Genomic DNA, 23,563 nt, shown 5'->3' with positions numbered 1-23,563 from the left:
TTCATCTGATCCATTGTTCGCCATTCTGTGGATTCTGTAATCCCGTAACCCGTCGCCACTGTAAAGTCCTGTCCCCTCAGTACAGATTCACACGAGGCAAGTAGTGAATTCAAGGTCACTCTGGACCTGCACCTTTATTTCACAGCTCTGGAATGCTGCACTTGCCTGAGACCTGTCCTTATATACCTGTCTCTTGCAAGTGCACCCCTGGTGGTAAGGTATGCTGGTGGTTACAGGTCATATCTTATTACAGTCATGTATAGCATGTTAGGATACAGTTATATATAATAATGTAGGATACATGACAGGAGAGATGCAAAGCTGGAATTGGAAAGCAGAAAATTAGAAAGTGAATTTGGAAGGCAGAGGAAACAAAGACAACAAGGGAATTTGGCAATGCTAAATGCTAAATGGGAAGGTAAATACTTCAATGCAAGGAGTCTAGGGAATAAGGCAGATGAGCTGAGAGCACAGATCGACACTTGGGAGTAAGATATAATAACTGTTACTGAGATATAGCTGAAAGAAAGGCAGGTATGGCAGCTCAACATTCCTGGTTACAGAGTTTTCAGAAGGGATAGAGGTGGTTAAAAAAGGAGAGGGGTCACATTATTGGTTAAAGAAACAAGTACAGCTGTGAGAAGGGATGATATGTTAGAAGGATCATCAAATGAGGCCATATGGGTTGAATTGAAGAACATAAAAGGGGCGATCACACTGCTGGGAGTGTACTTTCGACCCCCAAACAGTCAGATTGAGATAGAAGAGCAAATATGTTGGCAATTTCTGAGAAGTGTAATAGTAGGGGAGTTCAACTACCCTATTATTTACTGGGATAAAATTAGTGTGAAAGGTATAGAGGGTGCAGAATTCCTATAATGCATTCAGGAAAACTTTTTTAGTTAGTATGTAGCAAGCCCAACAAAAGAGGGTACGGTTCTGGACTTAGTTTTAGGGAATGAAGCTGGGCAGGTGGAAGGGGTATCAGTGGGAGAGCATTTTGGTGCTAGTGATCATCATTGAGTTAGATTTAAGGTAGTTATGGAACAGGACAAATATAGATCAGGAATAAAAGTTTTCAATTGGGGAAAAGCCAATTTTACTAAGCTGCGATGTGATTTAGCAAAAGTGGACTGGAAACATCGACTATAAGATGAATCAGTGTCAGAGCAGTGGGAGGCATTCAAGGAGGAGATCATGAAGGTTCAGAGCAAGTATGTTCCCTTAAAGAAACAGGGTGAGACTAACAAATCTAGAGCCACCTGAATGTCAAGAGGCATACTGTAGTGTATGAATTGATACAATGAACTCCGTACAGTGAGCCAGTGACTAGGTCTAACCTGGTCAGTCTTTAATGTCTTCCAGAAGTGAAGATACAAAGGTGAAGTTCAGGTTATATACTGCGCCCAGCACGAGTGTACTTATGACCCTAGGAACTCCGACGGTAGTGCCCCCTGGTGGTGGGCAGACCTTATGTACATACATTACATCATTTCCCCCCCCCCCCCCAGTTCTTGGCACATCCATATTACAAGTTCAGACGGTCTGGAGCCCTTCGCTCCCTGGTTGACCGTCTCAGTACAATCCCAGTGCTTTCCGAGTCACTCACGACTTGGGGCTGGGCGTTAACCACAGTGGGTTCTTCTGATGGCTGGACGTGAGTTGGTTGGTCGTCTAAGCTCGCGGTGTCTTCTTCCAACTGTTCCGGTTCGTCAGTGTGTCTTAGCTTGATTTGATCAATGTGTTTCCTGCAAATCTGCCCATTCTTGAGCTTAACCTTATACATCCGGTTACCCTCCTTATCCGTAACATTGCCCGGGAGCCACTTGGGCCCTTGACCATGGTGAAGTACATACACTGGGTAATTTACAGATATGTCGCGTGACACTGCGGCATGGTCATGATACCACTGCTGGTGTTGACGTTGCGTTTCGACATGATCATTAAGGTTAAGATGGACTAGAGAGAGCCTGGTTTTGAGCCTCTCTTCATCAATAGTTCTGCAGGCGGGACTCCGGTGAGCATGTGCGGCCTTGTCCTGTAACTGAGCGGTGTGCGTGACAGGCGTGTCTACAAGGAACCGTGAGTTACGCGTTTCAGGCTCTGCTTGATGGTTTCATCTGCCTGCTCCGCTTGACCATTGGACGTGGGTTTGAACGGGGCTGATCTCACATGTTTTATGCCGTTGCGTTTCATGAACTCTTAAAACTCCAGTCTTGTGAAACATGGTCCGTTGTCGCTGACAACGATGTCTGGCAGACCATGTGTGGCAAACATAGCTCTCAGGTTCTTAATGGCGGCAATGAAAGTGCTGGATGATATGATCACACATTCTCCATTTAGAGTATGCATCCACCACCACAAAACATTTTTTACCGAGGAAGGAGCCCGTAAAGTCGATGGTTTGGATGGCCATGACCACAGACTGAGCGGAGCTTCCTTTGGGGCATTGCTTAACTGCATGCGTGAAAAAGGGTGGGACTAACAAATTTAGAGCCCCCTGAATGCCAAGAGGCATACTGTAGTGTATGAAATGATACAATGAACTCCGTACTGTGAGCCAGTGACTAAGTATAACCTGGTCAGTCTTTAATGGCTTCCAGAAGTGAAGATACAAAGGTGAAGTTCAGGTTATATACCGGGCCCAACACGAGTGTACCTATGACCCTAGGACCTCTGATGGTAGTGCCCCCTGGTGGTGGGCAGACCTTATATACATACATTATACATACAGGATAAAGGAAAAAAAGAGAGGCTTATGAGGGCTCAATACTGCAGAAACCCTACAGGAGTAAAGAAAGTGCAGGAGTGAAATTAAAAAGGAAATTAGGAAAGCAAAGAGAGCATGAAAACATTTTGGCAAGTAAGATCAAGAAAACCCCGAAGAAAGAGTAGGGCCTTTTTGAGATCATAAAGGTAATCTGTGTGTGGAGGCAGAAGACGTGGGTATGGTTCTTAATGAATACTTTGCATCTGTTCTCATCTAAGAGAGAGGCAATGCAGACATTGCAATGAGGGAATAGATGTGTGAAATATTAGATGAAATAAACATAGTGAGAGAGGAAGTATTAAAGGGTTTAGCAGCCTTGAAAGTGAATAAATCCCTAGGCCCGGCTGAAATGTATCCCAGGCTGTTAGGAGAAGCAAAAGAGGAAACAGCAGAGGCTCTGACCATCATTTTCCAATCCTCTCTGGTACAGGTGTGGTGCCGGAGGACTGATAATGTTGCACATTTGTTTAAAAAGGGAGAAGTCGATAGTCCGAGTAATTACAGGCCAGTCAGCCTAACCTCAGTGGTTGGAAAACTATTGGAAAAAATTCTGAGGGACAGAATAAATCTTCATTTCGAAAGACACGGATTAATCAAGGGAAGGTCCTGTCTGACCGACTTGATTGAATTTTTTGAGGAAATATCAAGGAAAGTCGATGCGGGTAGTGGGTTTGATGTTGTGTATATGGATTTTAGCAAGGCTTTTGATAAGGTCCCACATGGCAGGCTGCTCACAAAAGTAAAATTCCATGGGATCTAAGGCAAAGTGGCAAGTCGGATCCTAAATTGGCTCAGAGGCAGGAAGCAAAGGGTAATGGTTGATGGGTGTTTTTGTGACTAAAAAGTCTTTTCCGATGGGGTTCCACAGGGCTCGGTACTAGGTCCCTTGCTGAAGCCCTCATCCATGCCTTTGTTACCTCTTGACTTGATTATTCCAACACACTCCTGGCTGGCCTCCTATATTCGATCCTACGTAAACTAGAGGTGATCCAAAATTTGGCTGCCTGTGTCCTAACTCGCACCAAGTCCTGTGTGTGCTGGCTTACGGTTAAGCAATGCCTTGATTTCAAAATTCTCATCCTTATTTTCAAATCCCTCCATGGCCTCGCCCATCCTTATCTCTGTAATCTCCTCCAGCCCCACAATCCCCACGATGTCTGCGCTCCTCTAATTCTGCCCTCCTGAGCATCCCTGATTATAATCGCTCGACCATTGGTGGCCGTGCCTTCTGTTGCCTAGGCCCCAAGCTCTGGAACTCCCTTAAACCTCACCACATTTAAAAAGTATTTGGATGTGCATTTGAAGTGCCATAACCTACAAGGCTACGGACCAAGAGCTGGAAAGTGGGTCTAGGCTGGATAGCTCCTTGTCGGCCAACATGGACACGATGGGTTGTTCTGTAAATTTCTATGATTCTATGACAAGAAACTCAGAAATGTAGTAAACGAAGAGGTGGATAATAACAGACTTCAAGGAACGTCTGAGCAGACTGGATAAAGCACAGTCTATGGGCCCTGACAACATCCCGGCTGTCGTGCTGAAGGCTTGTGCTCTAGAACTAGCTGCACCTCTAGCCAAGCTGTTCCAGTACAGCTACAACACTGACACCTATCCGACAACGTGGAAAACTGCCCAGGTATGTCCTGTCTACAAAAAGCAGGATAAATCCAATCCGGCCAATTACCACCCCATCACTCTACTCTCAATCATCAGCAAAGTGATGGAACGTGTCGTCGACAGTGCTATCAAGCGGCACTTACTCACCAATAACCTGCTCACCGATGCTCAGTTTGGGTTCCGCCAGGACCACTCGGCTCCAAATCTCATTACAGCCTTGGTCCAAACATGGACAAAAGAGCTGAATTCCAGAGGTGAGGTGAGAGTGACTGCCCTTGACATCAAAGCAGCATTTGACCGAGTGTGGTATCAAGGAGCCCGAGTAAAACTGAAGTCAATGGAAACCAGAGGGAAAACTCTCCACTGGCTTCATTAGTGACCTTCCCTCAATCATAAAGTCAGAAGTGGGAATGTTCGCTGATGACTGCACAATGTTCAGTGCCTCCTCAGATAATGGAGCAGTCCATGCCCGCATACATTAGAGCTGTTCGACATTCAGGCTTGGGCTGATAAGTGGCAAGTAACATTCGCACCACACAAGTGCCAGGCAATGACTATCTCCAACAAGCGAGAGTCTACCACCGCCCCATGACATTCAACGGCATTACCATCGCCGAATACCCCACCATCAACATCCTGGGGGTCACCATTGACCAGAAACTTAACTGGACCAGCCACATAAATACTGTAGCAACAAGAGCAGGTCAGAGGCTGGGTATTCTGTGGCGAGTGTCTCACCTCCTGACTCCCCAAAGCCTTTCCACCATCTTAAGGCACAAGTCAGGAGTGTGATAGAATACTCTCCACTTGCCTGGTTGAGTGCAGGTCGAACAACACTCAAGAAGGGTGACTTGGACAGGTTAGGTGAGTGGGCAAATGCATGGCAGATGCAGTATAATGTGGATAAACGTGAGGTTATCCACTTTGGTGGCAAAAACAGGAAGACAGATTATTATCTGAATGGTGACAGATTAGGAAAATGGAAGGTGCAACAAAACATGGGTGTCATGGTACATCAGTCATTGAAAGTAGGCATGCAGGTACAGCAGGCAGTAAAGAAACCAAATGGCAAGTTGGCCTTCATAGCGAGAGGATTTGAGTATAGGAGCAGGGAGGTCTTACTGTAGTTGTACAGGGCCTTGATCTCCTATTCTGAGGAAGGACATTCTTACTATTGAGGGAGTACAGCGAAGGTTCACCAGTCTGATTCCTGGGATGGCAGGACTGACATATGAAGAAAGACTGGATTGACTAGGCTTATATTCACTGGAATTTAGAAGAATGAGAGGGGATCTCATAGAAACATATAAAATTCTGATGGGATTGGACAGGTTAGGTGCAGGAAGAATGTTCCTGATGTTGGGGGAGTCCAGAACCAGGGGTCACAGTCTAAAGGTAAGGGGTAAGCCATTTAGGACTAAGATGAGGAGAAACTTCTTCACTCAGAGAATTGTGAACCTGTGGAATTCTCTACCACAGAAAGTTGTTGAGTCCAGTTCATTGGATATATTCAAAAGGGAGTTAGATATGGCCTTACGGCTAAAGGGATCGGAGGTATGGAGAGAAGGCAGGAGTGCCGTGATCATATTGAATGGTGGTGCAGGCTCGAAGGGCCGAATGGCCTACTCCTGCACCTATTTTCTATGTTTATAAGAAGCTCGACACCATCCAGGACAAAGCATCCCGCTTGATTGGCACCCTATTCACCATCTTAAGCATTCATTCCCTTCACCACCGGTGCACCGTGGCTGCCATGTGTACCATCTACAAGATGCACTTCAGCAACTCGCCATGGCTTCTTCAGCAGCTCCCAAACCCACGATCTCTACTATCTAGAAGGACAAGGGCAGCAGGCGCATGGGAACACCATCACCTCCACGTTCCCCTCCAAGTCACACACCATCCTGACTTGGAAATATATCGCGGTTCTTTCATCGCCCCTGGGTCAAAATCCTGGAACTTTCTCCCTAACAGCACTGTGGGAGTACCTTCACCACACGGATTGCTGCGGTTCAAGAAGGTGGCTCACCCACCATCTTCTGGAGGGAAATTAGGGATGGGGCAATAAATGCTGGCCTTACCAATAATGCTTACATCCCATGAACGTTTAAAAAAAAAGGACATAGACAGACTGGTGTGGGCAGGCACATGGTAGCTGAAATTTAACATAGAGAAGTGTGAAGTGATACATCTTGGTAGGATGAATGAGGAGAGGCAATATAAACCAAATGGTACAATATTAAAGGGGCGCAGGAACAGAGGGATCTGGGGTGTATGTGCACAAATCTTTGAAGGTTGCAGGACAAGTTGAGAAGGCCGTTAAAAAAGCCTATGTGATCCTTGGCTTTATGAATAGAGGCACAGAGAACAAATGCAAGAAAGTTATGCCAAACATTTATAAATCACTAGTTAGACCTCAGAGGGAGTATTGTGTTCAATTCTGAGCACCATACTGTCGGGAGGCTGTCCGGGCTTTGGAGAGGGTGCAGAAGAGATTTACTAGAATGGATCCAGGGCTGAGGGACTTCAGTTATGTGGAGAAGCTGGGGTTGTTCTCCTTCAAGCAGAGAAGGTTAAGAGATTTGCTTGAGATAGTCCAAATCATGAGCGATTTTGATCAAGTGAATGAGGAGAAAGTTCCCAATGGCAGAAGAGTCGGCACCAGTGGATACTGATTCAAGGTAAATGAACCAGAGACCACAAGAGGAATTTTGTTACACAGCAAGTAGATTTTTGTTTTGGAGGCAGAAGGCACAACAACTGGTAGCATATATAAGAACATATAAGAATATAAGAAATAGGAGCAGGAGTAGGCCATTTGGCCCCTCGATCCTGCTCCACCATTCAATAAGATCATGGCTGATCTGATCTTGGGCTCAGCTGCACTTCCCTGCCCGTTCCCCATAATCCTTTACTCCCTTATCACTCAAAAATCTGTCTATCTCCACCTTAAATATATTCAATGACCAACCCTCTGAGAGAAGAAATTCCTCCTCATCTCAGTTTTAAATGGGCGGCCCCTTATTCTGAGACTATGCACCCATCGCACACAAGAGTATGGCGAGGCAGGTAGTGCAGGAGTCCCCTGAGACTATCCCGCTCTCCAACCAGTACTCTATTCTGACTACTGGCGAGGGCGGTGATGTCTCTGGGGAATGCAGCCAGGGCCAAGTCCACAGCACTGTGGGTGGCTCAGCTGCACAGCGGGGGAGGAAGAAGACGGGAAGGGCTATAGTGATAGGAGATTCAATAGTTAGGGGAGCAGATAGGCGCTTCTGCGGCAGCAAAAGTAACATCAGGATGGTGTGTTGCCTCCCTGGTGCAAGGGTCAATGATGTCACTGAGTGACTGCAGGGCATTCTGGGGAGGGAAGGGGAACAACCAGTGGTTGTGGTCCACATTGGTACCAACGACATAGGTAGAAAAAGGGGTGAGGTCCTGAAAGCGGAGTTTAGGGAGCTAGGAGTAAGATTGAAAGCCAGGACTTCAAAGGTGGTAATCTCGGGATTACTGCCAGTGCCACGTACTAGTGAGGGTAGAAATAGGAAGGCTAGTCAGATAAATACGTGGCTGGGGCATTGGTGTAGGAGGGAGGGCTTTAGTTTCCTGAACAATTGGGACTGCTTCTGGGGTAGGTGGGACCTGTACAAGTCAGAGACCAATGTTCTCATGGGTGGTTTTGATAGTGCGGTTGGGAGGGCTTTAAACTGGCTTGGTAGGGGGATGTGAACCCAGGAGAGGGCTCTGAGCTAGTTAGAGTGGGTGAGAGCTCAGATGAACAGAACCCCAAGAAAGGAGGCAAAAGGCAGGAGGCAACAGAGCAGAGTAGCACTGGGGTAAGTGTAAACCACAAGGTGATAGGAAGGGACAATATGTTTGAATATAAAGGGGCTGCAGGAGGGGTCAAAACTAAAAATCATGGTTTAAAAACTAGCATTAAAACACTTTACCTAAACACACGCAGCATTCGAAACAAAGTAAATGAGTTGACGGCACAAATCATTACAAATGGGTATGATTTGGTGGCCATTGCAGAAATGTGGTTGCAGGGTGGCCAAGACTGGGAATTAAACATACAGGGGTATCTGACAATTCGGAAAGATAGACAAGAAAGGAAAGGAGGTGGGGTAGCTCTGTTAATTAAGGATGATATCAGGGCAGTTGTGAGAGATGATATTGGCTCTAATGAACAAAATGTTGAATCATTGTGGGTGGAGATTAGAGATAGTAAGGGGAAAAAGTCACTGGTGGGCGTAGTTTATAGGCCCCCAAATAATAACTTCATGGTGGGGCGGACAATAATCAAGGGAATAATGGAGGCATTTGCAAAAGGAACGGCAGTAATCATGGGGGATTTTAACCTACATATCGATTGGTCAAATCAAATCGCACGGGGTAGCCTTGAGGAGGAATTCATAGAATGCATACGGGATTGTTTCTTAGAATAGTATGTTACAGAATCTACAAGTGAGCAAGCTATCTTAGATCTGGTCCTGTGTAATGAGACAGGAATAATAAACGAGTTCCTGGTAAAAGATCCTCTCGGAATGATAGATCACAGTATGGTTGAATTTGTAATACAGATTGAGTGTGAGGAAGTAGTGTCTCAAACGAACGTACTATGCTTAAACAAAGGGGACTACAGTGGGATGAGGGCAGAGTTGGCTAAAGTAGACTGGGAACACAGATTAAACGGTGGCACAATTGAGGAACAGTGGAGGACTTTTAAGGAGCTCTTTCATAGTGTTCAACAAAAATATATTCCAGTGAAAAAGAAGGGCGGTAAGAGAAGGGATAATCAGCTGTGGATAACCAAGGAAATAAAGGAGATTATCAAACTAAAAACCAATGCATATAAGGTGGCCAAGGTTAGTGGGAAACTAGAAGATTGGGAAAATTTTAAACGACATCAAAGAATGACTAAGAAAGCAATAAAGAAAGGAAAGATAGATTACGAAAGTAAACTTGCGCAAAACATAAAAACAGATTGTAAAAGCTTTTACCGATATATAAAACGGAAGAGAGTGACTAAAGTAAATGTTGGTCCCTTAGAAGATGAGAAGGGGGATTTAATAATGGGAAATGTGGAAATGGCTGAGACCTTAAACAATTATTTTGCTTCGGTCTTCACAGTGGAAGGCACAAAAACCGTGCCAAAAATTGCTGGTCATGGGAATGTGGGAAGGGAGGACCTTGAGATAATCACTATCACTAGGGGGGTAGTGCTGGACAGGCTAATGGATCTCAAGGTAGACAAGTCCCCTGGTCCTGATGAAATGCATCCCAGGGTATTAAAAGAGATAGCGGAAATTATAGCAGATGTATTCGTTATAATCTACCAAAATTGTCTGGACTCTGGGGAGGTACCAGCGGATTGGAAAGCAGCTAATGTAACGCCTCTGTTTAAAAAAGGGGGCAGACAAAAGGTAGGTAACTATCGGCCGGTTAGTTTAACATCTGTGGTGGGGAAAATGCTTGAAGCTATCATTAAGGAAGAAATAGCGAGACATCTAGATAGGAATAGTGCAATCAAGCAGACGCAACATGGATTCATGAAGGGGAAATCGTGTTTAACTAATTTACTGGAATTCTTTGAGGATAGAAACATAGAAACATAGAAAATAGGTGCAGGAGTAGGCCTTTCGGCCCTTCGTGCCTGCATCACCATTCAATAAGATCATGGCTGATCATTCACCTCAGTATCCCTTTCCTGCTTTCTCTCCATACCCCTTGATCCCTATGGCCATAAGGGCCACATCTAACTCCCTCTTGAATATATCCAATGAACTGGCATCAACACATCTCTGCGGTAGAGAATTCCAGAGGTTAACAACTCTGAGTGAAGAAGTTTCTCCCCATATCAGTCCTAAATGGCCTACCCCTTATCCTAAGTCTGTGTCCCCTGGTTCTGGGACTTCCCCAACATCGGGAACATTCTTCCCGCATTTAACCTGTCCATTCCCATCAAAATCATATGTTTCGATGAGATCCCCACCCATCCTTCTAAACTCCAGTGCATAAAGGCCCAGTTGATCCAGTCTCTCTTCATATGTCAGTTCCAGCCATCCCTGGAATCAGTCTGGTGAACCTTCGCTGCACTCCCTCAATAGCAAGAACGTCCTTCCTCAGATTAGGAGACCAAAACTGAACACAATATTCCAGGTGAGGCCTCACTAAGGCCCTGTGCAACTGCAGTAAGACCTCCCTGCTCCTATACTCAAATCCCCTAACTATGAAGGCCAACATACCATTTGCCTTCTTCACTGCCTGCTGTACCTGCATGCCAACTTTCAATGATTGGTGAACTATGACACCGAGGTCTCGTTGCACCTCCCCTTTTCCGAATCTGCCGCCATTCAAATAATATTCTGCCTTCTTGTTTTTGCCCTCAAAATGGATAACCTCACATTTATCCACATTATACTGCATCTGCCATGCATTTGCCCACTCATCTAACTGTCCAAGTCACCCTGCAGCCTATTAGCGTCCTCATCACAGCTCACACCGCCACCCAGTTTAATGTCATCTGAAAACTTGGAGATATTACACTCAATTCCTTCATCTAAATCATTAATATATATTGTAAAGAGCTGGGGTCCCTGCCTGCAATTCTGAAAAGGACCAGTTTATCCCGACTCTCTGCTTCCTGTCTGCCAACCAGTTCTCTATCCACGTCAGTACATTACCCCCAATACCATGTGCTTTGATTTTGCACACCAATCTCTTGTGTGGGACCTTGTCAGAAGCCTTTTGAAAGTCCAAATACACCACATCCACTGGTTCTCCATTATCCACTCGAATAGTTACATCCTCAAAAAATTCCAGAAGATTTGTCAAGCATGATTTCCCTTTCATAAATCCATGCTGACTTGGACCGATCCTGTCACTGCTTTCCAAATGCGCTATTTCATCTTTAATAATTGATTCCAACATTTTCCCCACTACTGATGTCAGGCTAACCGGTGTATAATTACTCGTTTTCTCTCTCCCTCCTTTTTTTAAAAGTGGTGTTACATTAGCTACCCTCCAGTCCATAGGATATAACGAGCATGGTGGATAGAGGTGTACCGATGGATGTGGTGTATTTAGATTTCCAAAAGGCATTTGATAAGTTGCCACACAAAAGGTTACTGCAGAAGATAAAGGTACGTGGAGTCAGAGGAAATGTATTAGCATGGATAGAGAATTGGCTGGCTAACAGAAAGCAGAGAGTCGGGATAAATGGGTCCTTTTCGGGTTGGAAATTGGTGGTTAGTGGTGTGCCACAGGGATCGGTGCTGGGACCACAACTGTTTACAATATACATAGATGACCTGGAAGAGGGGACAGAGTGTAGTGTAACAAAATTTGCAGATGACACAAAGATTAGTGGGAAAGCGGGTTGTGTAGAGGACACAGAGAGGCTGCAAAGAGATTTGGATAGGTTAAGCGAATGGGCTAAGGTTTGGCAGATGGAATACAATGTCGGGAAATGTGAGGTCATCCACCTTGGAAAAAAAAACAGTAAAAGGGAATATTATTTGAATGGGAGAAATTACAACATGCTGCGGTGCAGAGGGACCTGGGGGTCCTTGTGCATGAATCCCAAAAAGTTAGTTTGCAGGTGCAGCATATAATCAGGAAGGCGAATGGAATGTTGCCTTCATTGCGAGAGGGATGGAGTACAAAAGCAGGGAGGTCCTGCTGCAACTGTACAGGGTATTGGTGAGGCGACACCTGGAGTACTGCGTGCAGTTTTGGTCTCCTTTCTTATGGAAGGAAATACTAGCTTTGGAGGGGGTACAGAGACGATTCACTAGCCTGATTCCGGAGATGAGGGGGTTACCTTATGATGATAGATTGAGTAGACTGGGTCTTTACTCGTTGGAGTTCAGAAGGATGAGGGATGATCTTATAGAAACATTTAAAATAATGAAAGGGATAGACAAGATAGAGGCAGAGAGGTTGTTTCCACTGGTCGGGGAGACTAGAACTAGGAGGCACAGCCTCAAAATACGGGGGAGCCAATTTAAAACCGAGTTGAGAAGGAATTTCTTCCCCCAGAGGGTTGTGAATCTGTGGAATTCTCTGCCCAGGGAAGCAGTTGAGGCTAACTCATTCAATGTATTCAAATCACAGATAGATAGATTTTTAACCAATAAGGGAATTAACGGTTATGGGGAGCGGGCGGGTAAGCGGAGCTGAGTCCACGGCCAGATCAGCCATGATCTTGTTGAGTGGCGGAGCAGGCTCGAGGGGCTAGATGGCCTACTCCTGTTCCTAATTCTTATATTCTGATGTTCTTATGTTCTAGTTTTAGTTTCCCCTATGAGTGGAAACATCCTCTCTGCATACACCTTGTCGAGCCCCCTCATTATCTTATATGTTTCAATAAGATCACTTCTCATTCTTCTGAACTCCAATGTGTCTAGGCCCAACCTACTCAACCTATCCTCTGCATACACCTAAGTTGACCCTCTCATCCCCAGAATCAACCTGGTGAACCTTCTCTGAACAGCCTCCAATGCAAGTATATCCTTAAATACGGAGACCAAAACTGTACACAGTACTCCAGGTGTGGCCTCACCAATACCCTGTACAGTTGTAGCAGGACGTAGCTGCTTTTCTATTCTAGCCCATTGCAATAGAAGACAACATTTCATTTGCTTTCCTGATTACTTGCTGTACCTGCATACTAACTTTTTGTGTTTCATGCACAAGGACCCCTAGGTCTCTGTGTACTGCAGCACTTGTAATTTTTCTCCATTTAAATAATAATTTGCTTTTCTATTATTTCTGCCAAAGTGGATAACCTCACATTTTCCCACATGATACTCCATCTGCCAAATTTTTGCCCACTCAGCCTGTCTATGGGCTAGACTTTCCACTTTTTTTGCATTGATACCGCTCATTTAACATCCATTTTAATGCTGAGGTGAGGTGTAACACTCAGATATTGCTCATTTAGCAACAAAATGGAAACTAACGCCCATGTATCGATCACTTATCACCCAGCGTTACTTTCGGCACGTAATTAACGCTGAGGAATAATAATACCTCCTGCCCACTTTTTTTTGGCGTAAAGATCAGAATGGGCAAAACTAACGCCCATAATTTCGCCCAGCATTACTTTCGGCATCTCGCACACATATCGCCGAAAATATCGCTCGCCGAAAAACCCGCTGAGAAAAAGTTGCTCTCACCTGAACTAAACCCAGCGGTATGGATACCATTTTGTAAATCGGAGGTCGGATCATATAAAAAGCTGCTTCAACTTCTGGGTAGTTTTGATGTACTTTGGAGTTCTTTTAAGATGATTTGAACATTTGAACAAACGTATTATCATACTGTGGACGATTTGAATTTATTTTAGGTGTTTTAGTAGGTAAATTTATTGTTTGTGAACAATAGGTATAATACTGATTGTTATTGTAATGGGGCCTGTCATTTCTCAGCCTGTCTTGATGACTACACACATGCTGCAGACTAGAGATGGCAGAAGGTATATTTGAGAGCATTATGTGCCCAATCAAAGAGGTGGCAGACTGCTAAGGAAGAGGAGAACTTACACCCCACGCACTTACAGGGAGAAGCGGTCTTACCTGAACTTGTCTGATAACACGTGCCTTAGGAGACTGCGTTTCCAGAAAGAGGTTATCAGTGAGATATGCCAGCTCATCAGGGGAGAGCTGCAGCCTAACAGCACCATCAGGACTGCACTGTCCGTTGAGGTCAAGGTCACTGTGGCACTTGCCTTCTACGCATCGGGATCCTTTCAGGCCTCAGCTGGCGATATTTGCGCTATATCTCAGCATGCCACACATTGCTGCATTCGACAGGTCACTGAAGCCCTTTATGCACGTAGGATGGACTTTATTAGATTCCCTATGACCAGGGAGGCACAGACTGAGAAGGCGCTAGGATTCTACCAAATTGTTACCTTCCCCAATAGACTGTACGCACATCTGCATGCGGGCACCTTTTCAGGATGCAGAGGTTTTTCGGAACCGAAAGGGATTCCACTCCCTGAATGTGCAACTCATTGTCAACCACCAGCAAATTATAATGGCACTAATTGCAAAATTTCTGGGCAACATCCATGATGCTCACATCCTGCGTGAGAGCACTGTATCTGACATGTTTACCAATCGGCCACAAGGTCAATGCTGGATGCTTGGTGACAAAGGATATGGCCTTGCCACTTGGCTGATGACCTCCCTGCATAACACCCAGACAGAAGCTGAGAAGCGATACAACGAGAGCCAGAGAGCCACATGCAATATCGTCAAGAATACCATTGGAGTGCTTAAGCAGCGCTTTAGATGCCTGGACCAGTCAGGAGGCGAGTTATGATACCACCCTGAGCAGGTAGCTCAATTTGTGGTGGTGTACTGCATGCTGCACAACTTAGCTATCAGGAGGGGACAAGAATTTCACAAAAGACTGCCGGTCCACCTCAGGAGAGAGAGGAAGAGGAGGACGAGGAGGTGGACGATGACCTCGGGCCAAATAATCAGGCTGACGTTGAAACCATGCCCCTAACCTCCTCTAGACCGCAGGAAAGGGCCCGTGGTAGCTACATAGCTGCAAGACTCTTACGTCAGCAGCTCATAAATGAACGTTTTGCGTGAAATAACGTTGGTGGTATTTACAAAGCTGCGACTGCTGTGTCTGCAGCTCATACATGAATGGTGTGCATCAAGTTGGTGACAGTTAAAGTTAAAGTTGATTTAAGCTACTTTTAATGATCCCCTTTCATATTAAGGAATCACCAGTGTGTAACGGTGCAGCTATCTGAGACAATGCGCAACAAGGTTATGTGAAATAAAAAACATTTAATGAAAACATTTGTATAAAATCATAATTATAACTATAAAAACAACCCCACCTCCACCCCACCCCACAACAAATTTATAACATATCATTCATTGAATGTTTAACATTTCCAACAACACTTCATAAACGTAGAACACAAATGCAAAAAAACAAGGTGCCCTCCCCGCTTCCCCCACACCTCCCAAAGGAATAGCAACAGCAACATAAAAATACTGTGACCAAGACAACACCTGAAGCCATGCACCTCACTTTCCTTTCCACCCCCACTTCTCCTCCCCACCTTTACCCCTTCCCCTCCTGACTCCAAGCCGCCTGGCCGAGGAGCTCCTCGGGCACTGCTTCATTGGGGAGGATGATGGCAGAACCACTGGTTGAGCGGATACGGGAGAGGACGGTCCCGAGGTGGGAACGTGCTCCGAGCCAGAAGCAAGATCTTCATCCTGGCTCTCATGTGCCGTTGGCAATGGGGGGTGTGGCACCTTGGGGTGCGGCGCCGGGCTCCGGGACCACTGGGAGGCCTCTGCCGCCAGTGTTCTTGGCTATCACCTCCAGGGCATCCGCCATCCACGGCATGTACTCACTCATGGCGGCGGACATGCCCCCCCATTGTCTGTAGGATCTGCTGACCTATGTCAACACCCCTCCTGGACAAGTGTACCATGTCCCTGCTCAGATCTGCCACTTGTGGAGCAGACCTGCTGTGTTGAACCAACCTCCGCGTAGTTGGCGCCGTCCTAGAGACACCTCGGGTGCCCTGCGGCAAGGTGCTTGGGCCCGGTACCTCCACGGTGGAGGTGGGAATGGCCGCAGGAGCACTAGATGTCATCGGTGTCAAATGGATTATGCAGATGTAGGCTCCTTGAAGTCTGCACTTTCATCCATGGAGAAGGCACCATGCAACTCCACAGGCGAGAATCGGGGCTCCTCAGCACCAGATGCACGATCGTCCAGCGACTCCGGCTCCGCACCCCCAGCTTCTGGGCTCGGTGTTCTTGCAAGAGGCTGCTCTGCTGGCTGAGCTACAAAACATAAATGAGGTTATTAGAGGAGGAGGGGTGCTAGTGTCATAAGGTGAGTCCAGTGCGACACAAGGCATATGCACGTCAAAAGCACACCGCTATCAAAATGATCACAGACATCACTTTCATGATCATCACCAAATTCTGCAAGCAATGATTCTCATGAGGCCATCATTTAGAGAACACTTTTATCAATCATCTATCATATCTTATTGCTCGGATATGAGTGGGTGTGGCATCTATTAACTTTACATCACGCAATGGTGTATACTTTACTCACGTGGCATCACATCAGTCTCTGCTGCTGCTTGCGTGGCCAACTGGGGGTGGCTCCCCACTAGTGCCAGCGCCCGCTTCTCGATGTCAGTGAGATTGCTGATGACTGGTGACCCCCCATCTGTTCCCCTCTGCTCAGCTCTATTCTTCAAAAGCTTCTTCTGTAAAAGGTAACACCAACACGACATGGCATGAGATCATTGCTAGGTACTGTCACAGAGACTGATACATAGAAACAGAAAATAGGTGCAGGAACAGGCCATTCGGCCCTTTGAGCCTAAACCACCATTCAATAAGATCATGGCTGATCATTTTTTCAACTTCAGTACCCCATTCCTGCTTTCTCTCCATACTCCTTGATCCCTTTAGCCGTAAGGGCCACATCTAACTCCCTTTTGAATATATCTAATGAACTGGCCTCAACAGCTTTCTGTGGTAGAGAATTCCACAGGTTCACAATTCTCTGAGTGAAGACGTTTTTTCTTATCTCAGTCCTAAATGGCTTACCCCTTACCTTTAGACTGTGACCCCTGGTTCTGGACTTCCCCAACATCGGGAACATTTTTCCTGCATCTAACCTGTCCAATCCTGTCAGAATTTTATATGTTTCTATGAGATCCCCTCTCATTCTTCTAAATTCCAGTGAATATAAGCCTAGTCGATCCAGTCTTTCTTCATATGTCAGTCCTGCCATCCCGGGAATCAGTCTGGTGAACCTTCGCTGCACTCTCTCAATAGCAAGAACGTCCTTCCTCAGATTAGGAGACCAAAACTGTATACAATATTCAAGGTGTGGCCTCACCAAGGCCTTGTGCAACTGCAGTAAGGCCCCCCTGCTCCTATACGCAAATCCTCTCGCTATGAAGGCCAACATGCCATTTGCCTTCTTCACCGCTTGCTGTACCTGCATGCTAACTTTCAATGACTGATGTACCATGACACCCAGGTCTCGTTGCACCTCCCCTTTTCCTAATCTGTCACCATTCAGATAATATTCTGCCTTCCTGTTTTTGCCACCAAAGTGGATGACCTCACATTTATCTGCATTATACTGCATCTGCCATGCATTTATCCACTCATCTAACCTGTCCAAGTCACTCTGCAGCCTCTTCGCATCATCCTCACAGCTCACACTGCCACCCAGTTTAGTGTCATCTGCAAACTTGGAGATATTACATACAATTCCTTTGTCTAAATTGTAAATAGCTGGGGTCCGAGCACTGAATTTTGCGGTGCCCCACTAGTCACTGCCTGCCATTCTGAAAATGACCCGTTTATCCCAATTCTCTGCTTCCTGTCTGCCAACCAGTTCTTTATCCACGTCAATACATTACCCCCAATACTATGTGCTTTAATTTTGCACACTAATCTCTTGTGTGGGACCTTGTCAAAAGCCTTTTGAAAGTCCAAATACACCACATCCACTGATTCTTCCTTGTCCACTCTACTAGTTACATCCTCAAAAAATTCTAGAAGATCTGTCAAGCATGATTTCCCTTTCATAAATCTATGCTGACTTGGACCAATCCTGTCACTGCTTTCCAAATGCATTGCCATTATCTTTAATTATCTTTAATAATTGATTCCAACATTTTCCCACTACTGATGTCAGGCTAACCGGTCTATAAGTCTCTGTTTTCTCTCTCCCTCCTTTTTTAAAAAGTGGGGTTACATTAGCTAGCCTCCAATCCATAGGAGCTGATCCAGAGTCTTTAGAATGTTGGAAAATGACTACCAATGCATCCGCTATTTCTTGGGCCATTTCCTTAAGTACTCTGGGATGCAGACTTTCAGCCCTGAGGATTTATCGGCCTTCAATTCCATCAATTTCCCTAACACAATTTCCTGACTAATAAGGATTTCCTTCAGTTCCTCCTTCTCGCTAGACCCTTGGTCCCTTGGTATTTCTGGAAAGTTATTTGTGTCTTCCTTCGTGAAGACAGAACCAAAGCATTTGTTCAATTGGTCTGCCATTTCTTTGTTTCCCATTATAAAGTCACCTGATTCTGACTGCAAGGGACCTACATTTGTCTTCACTAATCTTTTTCTCTTCACATATCTATAGAAGCTTTTGCGGTCAGTTTTTATGTTCCCTGCAAGCTTACTCTCATACTCTATTTTCCCCATCCTAATTAAACCCTTTTTCCTCCTCTGCTGAATTCTAAGTTTCTCCCAGTCCTCAGGTATGCTGCTTTTTCTGGCCAATTTATATGCCTCTTCCTTGGATTTTACGCTATCCTTAATTTCACTTGTTAGCCACGGTTGAACCACCTTCCCTGTTTTATTTTTACACCAGACAGGGATGTACAATTGTTAAAGTTCATCCATGTGATCTTTAAATGTCTGCCATTGCCTATCCACCGTCAATCCTTTAAGTATCATTCGCCAGTCTGTCCTAGCCAATTCACGTCTCATACCATCGAAGTTACCTTTCTTTAAGTTCAGGACTCTAGTCTCTGAATTAACGGTGTCACTCTCCATCTTAATGAAGAATTCTACCATATTATGGTCACTCTTCCCCAAGGGGCCTCGCACAACAAAATTGCTAATTAATCCTCTCTCATTACACAACACCCAAGCTAGGATGACCAGCTCTCTAGTTGGTTCCTCGACATATTGGTCTGGAAAACCATCCCTTATACACTCCAGGAAATCCTCCTCCACTGTATTGCTACCAATTTGGTTAGCCCAATCTATATACAGATTAAAGTCACCCATGATAACTGCACGCATCCCTAATTTCCTGTTTGATGCCATCCGCAACCTCATTACTACTGTTTGGTGGTCTGTACACAACTCCCACTAGTGTTTTCTGCCCTTTGGTGCTCCACAGTTCTACCCATACAGACTCCACATCATCCAAGCTAATGTCCTTCCTTACTATTGCGTTAATCTCCTCAGCAATGCTACCTCACCTCCTTTTCCTTTCTGTCTATCCTTCCTGAATATTGAATACCCCTGGATGTTGAGTTCCCAGCCTTGGTCATCCTGGAGCCATGTCTCCGCAATCCCAATTACATCATATCCATTAACAGCTATCTGCACCGTTAATTCATCCACCTTATTACGAATGCTCCTCGCATTGAGACACAGAGCCTTCAGGCTTGTTCTTTTTACCACTCTTTGTCCTTTTAGAATTATGTTGTCATGTGGCCCTTTTTGATTTTTGCGTTTGATTTCTCTGCCCTCCACTTTTCCTTATCTCCTTTCTACCTTTTGCTTCTGCCCCCATTTAACTTCCATCTGTCTCCCTGCATAGATTCCCATCCCCCTGCCATATTAGTTTAACCCCTACCCAACAGCACTAGCAAACACTCCCCCCAGGACATTGGTTCCGGTCCTGCCCAGGTGCAGACCATCCAGTTTGTACTGGTCCCAACTCCCCCAGAACCGGTTCCAATGTCCCAGGAATTTGAATCCCTCCCTCTTGCACCATTCCTCAAGCCACGTATTCATCTTAACTATCCTGCTATTTTTACTCTGACTAGCACGTAGTACTGGTAGCAATTCTGAGATTACTACCTTTGAGGTCCTACTTTTTAATTTAACTCGTAGCTTCCTAAATTCAGCTTGTAGGACCTCATCCCGCTTTTTACCTGTATCGTTGATACCTATATGGACCAAGACATCTGGCTGTTCACCCTCTCCCTCCAGAATGTCCTGCAGCCTCTCTGAGACATCCTTAACCCTTGCACCGGGAGGCAACATACCATCCTGGAGTCTCGATTGCGGCTGCAGAAATGCCTACCTATTCCCCTTACAATAGAGTCCCCTAACACTATAGCTCTCCCACTCTTTTTCTTGCCCTCCTGTGCAGCAGAGCCACCCGCAGTGCCATGAACTTGGCTGCTGCTGTTCCCCTGATGAGTCATCTCCTCCAACAGTACCCAAAGTGATATATCTGTTTTAGAGGGAGATGACCGCAGGGGACCCCTGCATTACCTTCCTTCCACTGCTCTGCCTGATGGTCATGCATTCCCTATCTGCCTGTGTAATCTTTACCTGCGGTGTGACCAACTCACTAAACATGCTATTCACAATATCCTCAGCATCGCGGATGCTCCAGGGAGAATCCATGTGCAGCTCCAGTGTCGCAATGCGGTCTGTCAGGAGCTGCAGCTGTACACACTTCCTGCACATATAGTAGTCAGGGACTCTTCCTGTGTCCGTGACTTCCCACATAGCACAGGAGGGGCATGCCATGGGTCTGGGCTCTCCTGCCATGATTTAACCCTTAAATTTACTTAATTTGACAACAATGCCAAAGGTTACCTACTGATAAGAAAAGAAAAAGAAAACAAAAAAGATTAAATATTCACCAATCCACCAGCCAATCACTTACCCACTTGGCTGTGACGTCACACTTCGATTTCATATTACTTCTTTGTTTAGAACACATAACCGACAGATGTAATCATCATTATTATGATAATTATCATTCTTTACCTAAAGACGTACACCGTAAACACAGACTTTGAGTAAAACATTCCCATTTTAAGTGCAAGACATCATATCTGATTGTAATCAATCATTACACTTACAATTCAAATTATATAAATATATAAGTACATGTAAATAAATGTAATATTTACTCTGGCGGATCCGACAAGGTCATTCAGTGCTTGCGGCACTGGTTGCCCTCACACACCTCATGGGTCACCAACGTGACCACCTCGGCTATGTCGGCCCATATCCTCTGGTAGGCCTTTGGGGTGGGCTTCCCATGCATACCCTGGGTCAATTGAACCCAGTATGACTCCACCTCCTGCAGGAGGGAGACATTTGCCTCGTCGGAGAATCTAATCGCTCATTTGCATTCTCCCAATTGTTCCTCTCCCATCTCACTATTTTCGCCAGCCTCCACAGCGTGCTGTGTCGCCTCCTCCATCCCTTCCATTTTAAATATATTTTGTTCACCAAAAACTCCGTGGGAACAACGTTCTTTGTGCTCATGTCCTTTTGCTGTTGGTAAATCTCCCTCCTACCTCCCACAACAGCCAAACAACCACACAACACACCTTTCTGCTCCCTCTCTCTCCTCTTCTGCGCATGTATTGATGACCCCACACCTCTTGAAATGTGGGAAATGACCATTGCCATAGTGTTGCTATGGACGCCAACACTTTATGGCAGAAGGTCAAAAAATTTAACACTAACGCCCATTTCAGATTACTCGCGATAAGGCCCGTTTTATAAAATGGAAAGTTGAGGTTTTGAAAATGGGTGATAATCTGGCGATCTCAAAACTCATATTTACCGCCAACACTGCAAATAATGCCCATTTTGGGGTGATCTGCACAAAAGTGGAAAGTCTAGCCCTATGTCTCTTTGCAGATTATTTTGTGTCCTCCTCACAATTTGCTCTCCCACCCATCTTTGTATCATCAGCAAACCTGGCTACGTTACACTCAGTCCCTTCATCCAAGTCATTAATATAGAGTGTAAATAGTTGAGGCCCCAGCACTGATCCCTGTGGCACCCCACTAGTCACTGTTTACCAACCAGAAAATGACCCATAATAATGGATTTCAACATTTTCCCAATGACAGATGTTAGGCCAACTGGTCTATAGTTTCCTGTTTTTTATCTGCCTCCATTTTTAAATAGGGGCATTACATTTGCGGTTTTCCAATCTGATGGGAGCGCCCCCGAACCCAGGGAATTTTGGTAGATTACAACCAATGCATCCACTATCTTTGCAGCCACTTCTCTTAAGACCCTAGGATGTAAGCCATCCGGTCCAGGGGACTTCATTATTAATGTTCTGACTCATTGGATACATCTTTCAAAGAGTAGGCACAGATGTGAAGGGTCTCCTTCTGTGCTGTATCATTCTATGAAAAATAAGGGCCGGCCCTGAAAAGGCATCAAATTTGGCAGTGACTACCTATAGACATAGAGACAAGTTGCAGATTTCAAACTCTCATTCTGTACTGCCCCAGTGGCCTAATGGAGAAGGCACTGGCCTCCTAAGCCAGGGATTGTGGGTTCAAGTCCCATCTGGGGTGAAGTGAATTTTTGGTCCTGAAACAAATTCCAAAACACATTCCGTGACAGGTAGCTTTCCTTTTAATGTATCATCCAATCCAGGCAGTTCCTGTTTAGGACCTTCTCACTCTGTCGCTTGTTGTCCAGTGGCACAAACCAATGTATTGCTTCTACCAAGCTGTGCACCATCCCACACTCAGGGAACAATGCCACCCGCACTTTCCAGGCAAACACTGACCCTTTAACTCCTGTCTTCAGTTTACCCTGGGCACAGTCACTGCTTCAAAATGTAGACACCCAATCACATGTACGATTAGTGTCATCAGATTCAATGACCAATTACAGAGCGCGCTATTCCTCCAAGCTGGGTAATTCCAGGTTGAAATGTTACCTGGGCTACCACATTATGAAAATAATCTGCAGGCAAACACCCAGTGAGCCGGGGGAGTGAGCCGGGGGAGTGAGCCGGAGAGTGAGCCGGGGGAGTGAGCTGGGGAGTGAGCCGGTGGAGTGAGCTGGGGTCGGGGAGAGTGAACTGGGGGAGTGAGCTGGGGGAGTGAGCTGGGGTCGGGGAGAGTGAACTGTGGGAGTGAGCTGGGTGAGTGAGCTGGGGGAGTGAGCTGGAGGAGTGAGCCGGGGGAGTGAGCCGGGGGAGTGACCCGGGAAGGGTGAGCCGGGGGCAGTGAGCTGGGGTACTGAGCTGCATAGACCAGGCAGTTGTCGGGCTCAATACCTGCAGTGGGCTGAGATTTGTCATCACAGCTAGGGTAGGCAGTGGACAGATACCGCAAGTAGATCGACAATAATCAAGTTTCATTCACACTGACTTCTTGAGACCCAGCTTGTGCACTACGGCAGCAAATGCTTTCACCATTGTCATGTGTGTAGTTTTGGGATCACTAGCCACTAGATGGTGTCATTGTTGGAGGCCATTGGGCTGCACGCACATGTGTGCAGTCCAAGTATAAAAGGTCAGCCATTTTGTATATTTGTCACTTAGGGCCCTAATAAAGCAGAGCCAAGGTTATACCTCTTTGAGTTAAACCGGACTCAGTCTAACAGTTATTGCATAAACAAC

At 45.7% G+C, this 23,563-nt stretch overlaps 1 non-coding gene across 1 annotated transcript; it reads left to right on the top strand.

Annotated features, from left to right (window-relative positions):
* Positions 1-22,432: 22,432 nt before the first annotated feature.
* On the top strand, positions 22,433-22,505 carry trnar-ccu (transfer RNA arginine (anticodon CCU)). Its single transcript has one exon. It is a non-coding gene; the product is annotated as a tRNA-Arg (tRNA).
* The last annotated feature ends 1,058 nt before the right edge of the window (positions 22,506-23,563 follow it).

This window comes from Pristiophorus japonicus, chromosome 11 (assembly GCF_044704955.1).
Source record: "Pristiophorus japonicus isolate sPriJap1 chromosome 11, sPriJap1.hap1, whole genome shotgun sequence".
Classification (NCBI taxonomy): domain Eukaryota; kingdom Metazoa; phylum Chordata; class Chondrichthyes; family Pristiophoridae; genus Pristiophorus; species Pristiophorus japonicus.
This window is presented reverse-complemented; position numbering and strand designations above follow the sequence as displayed.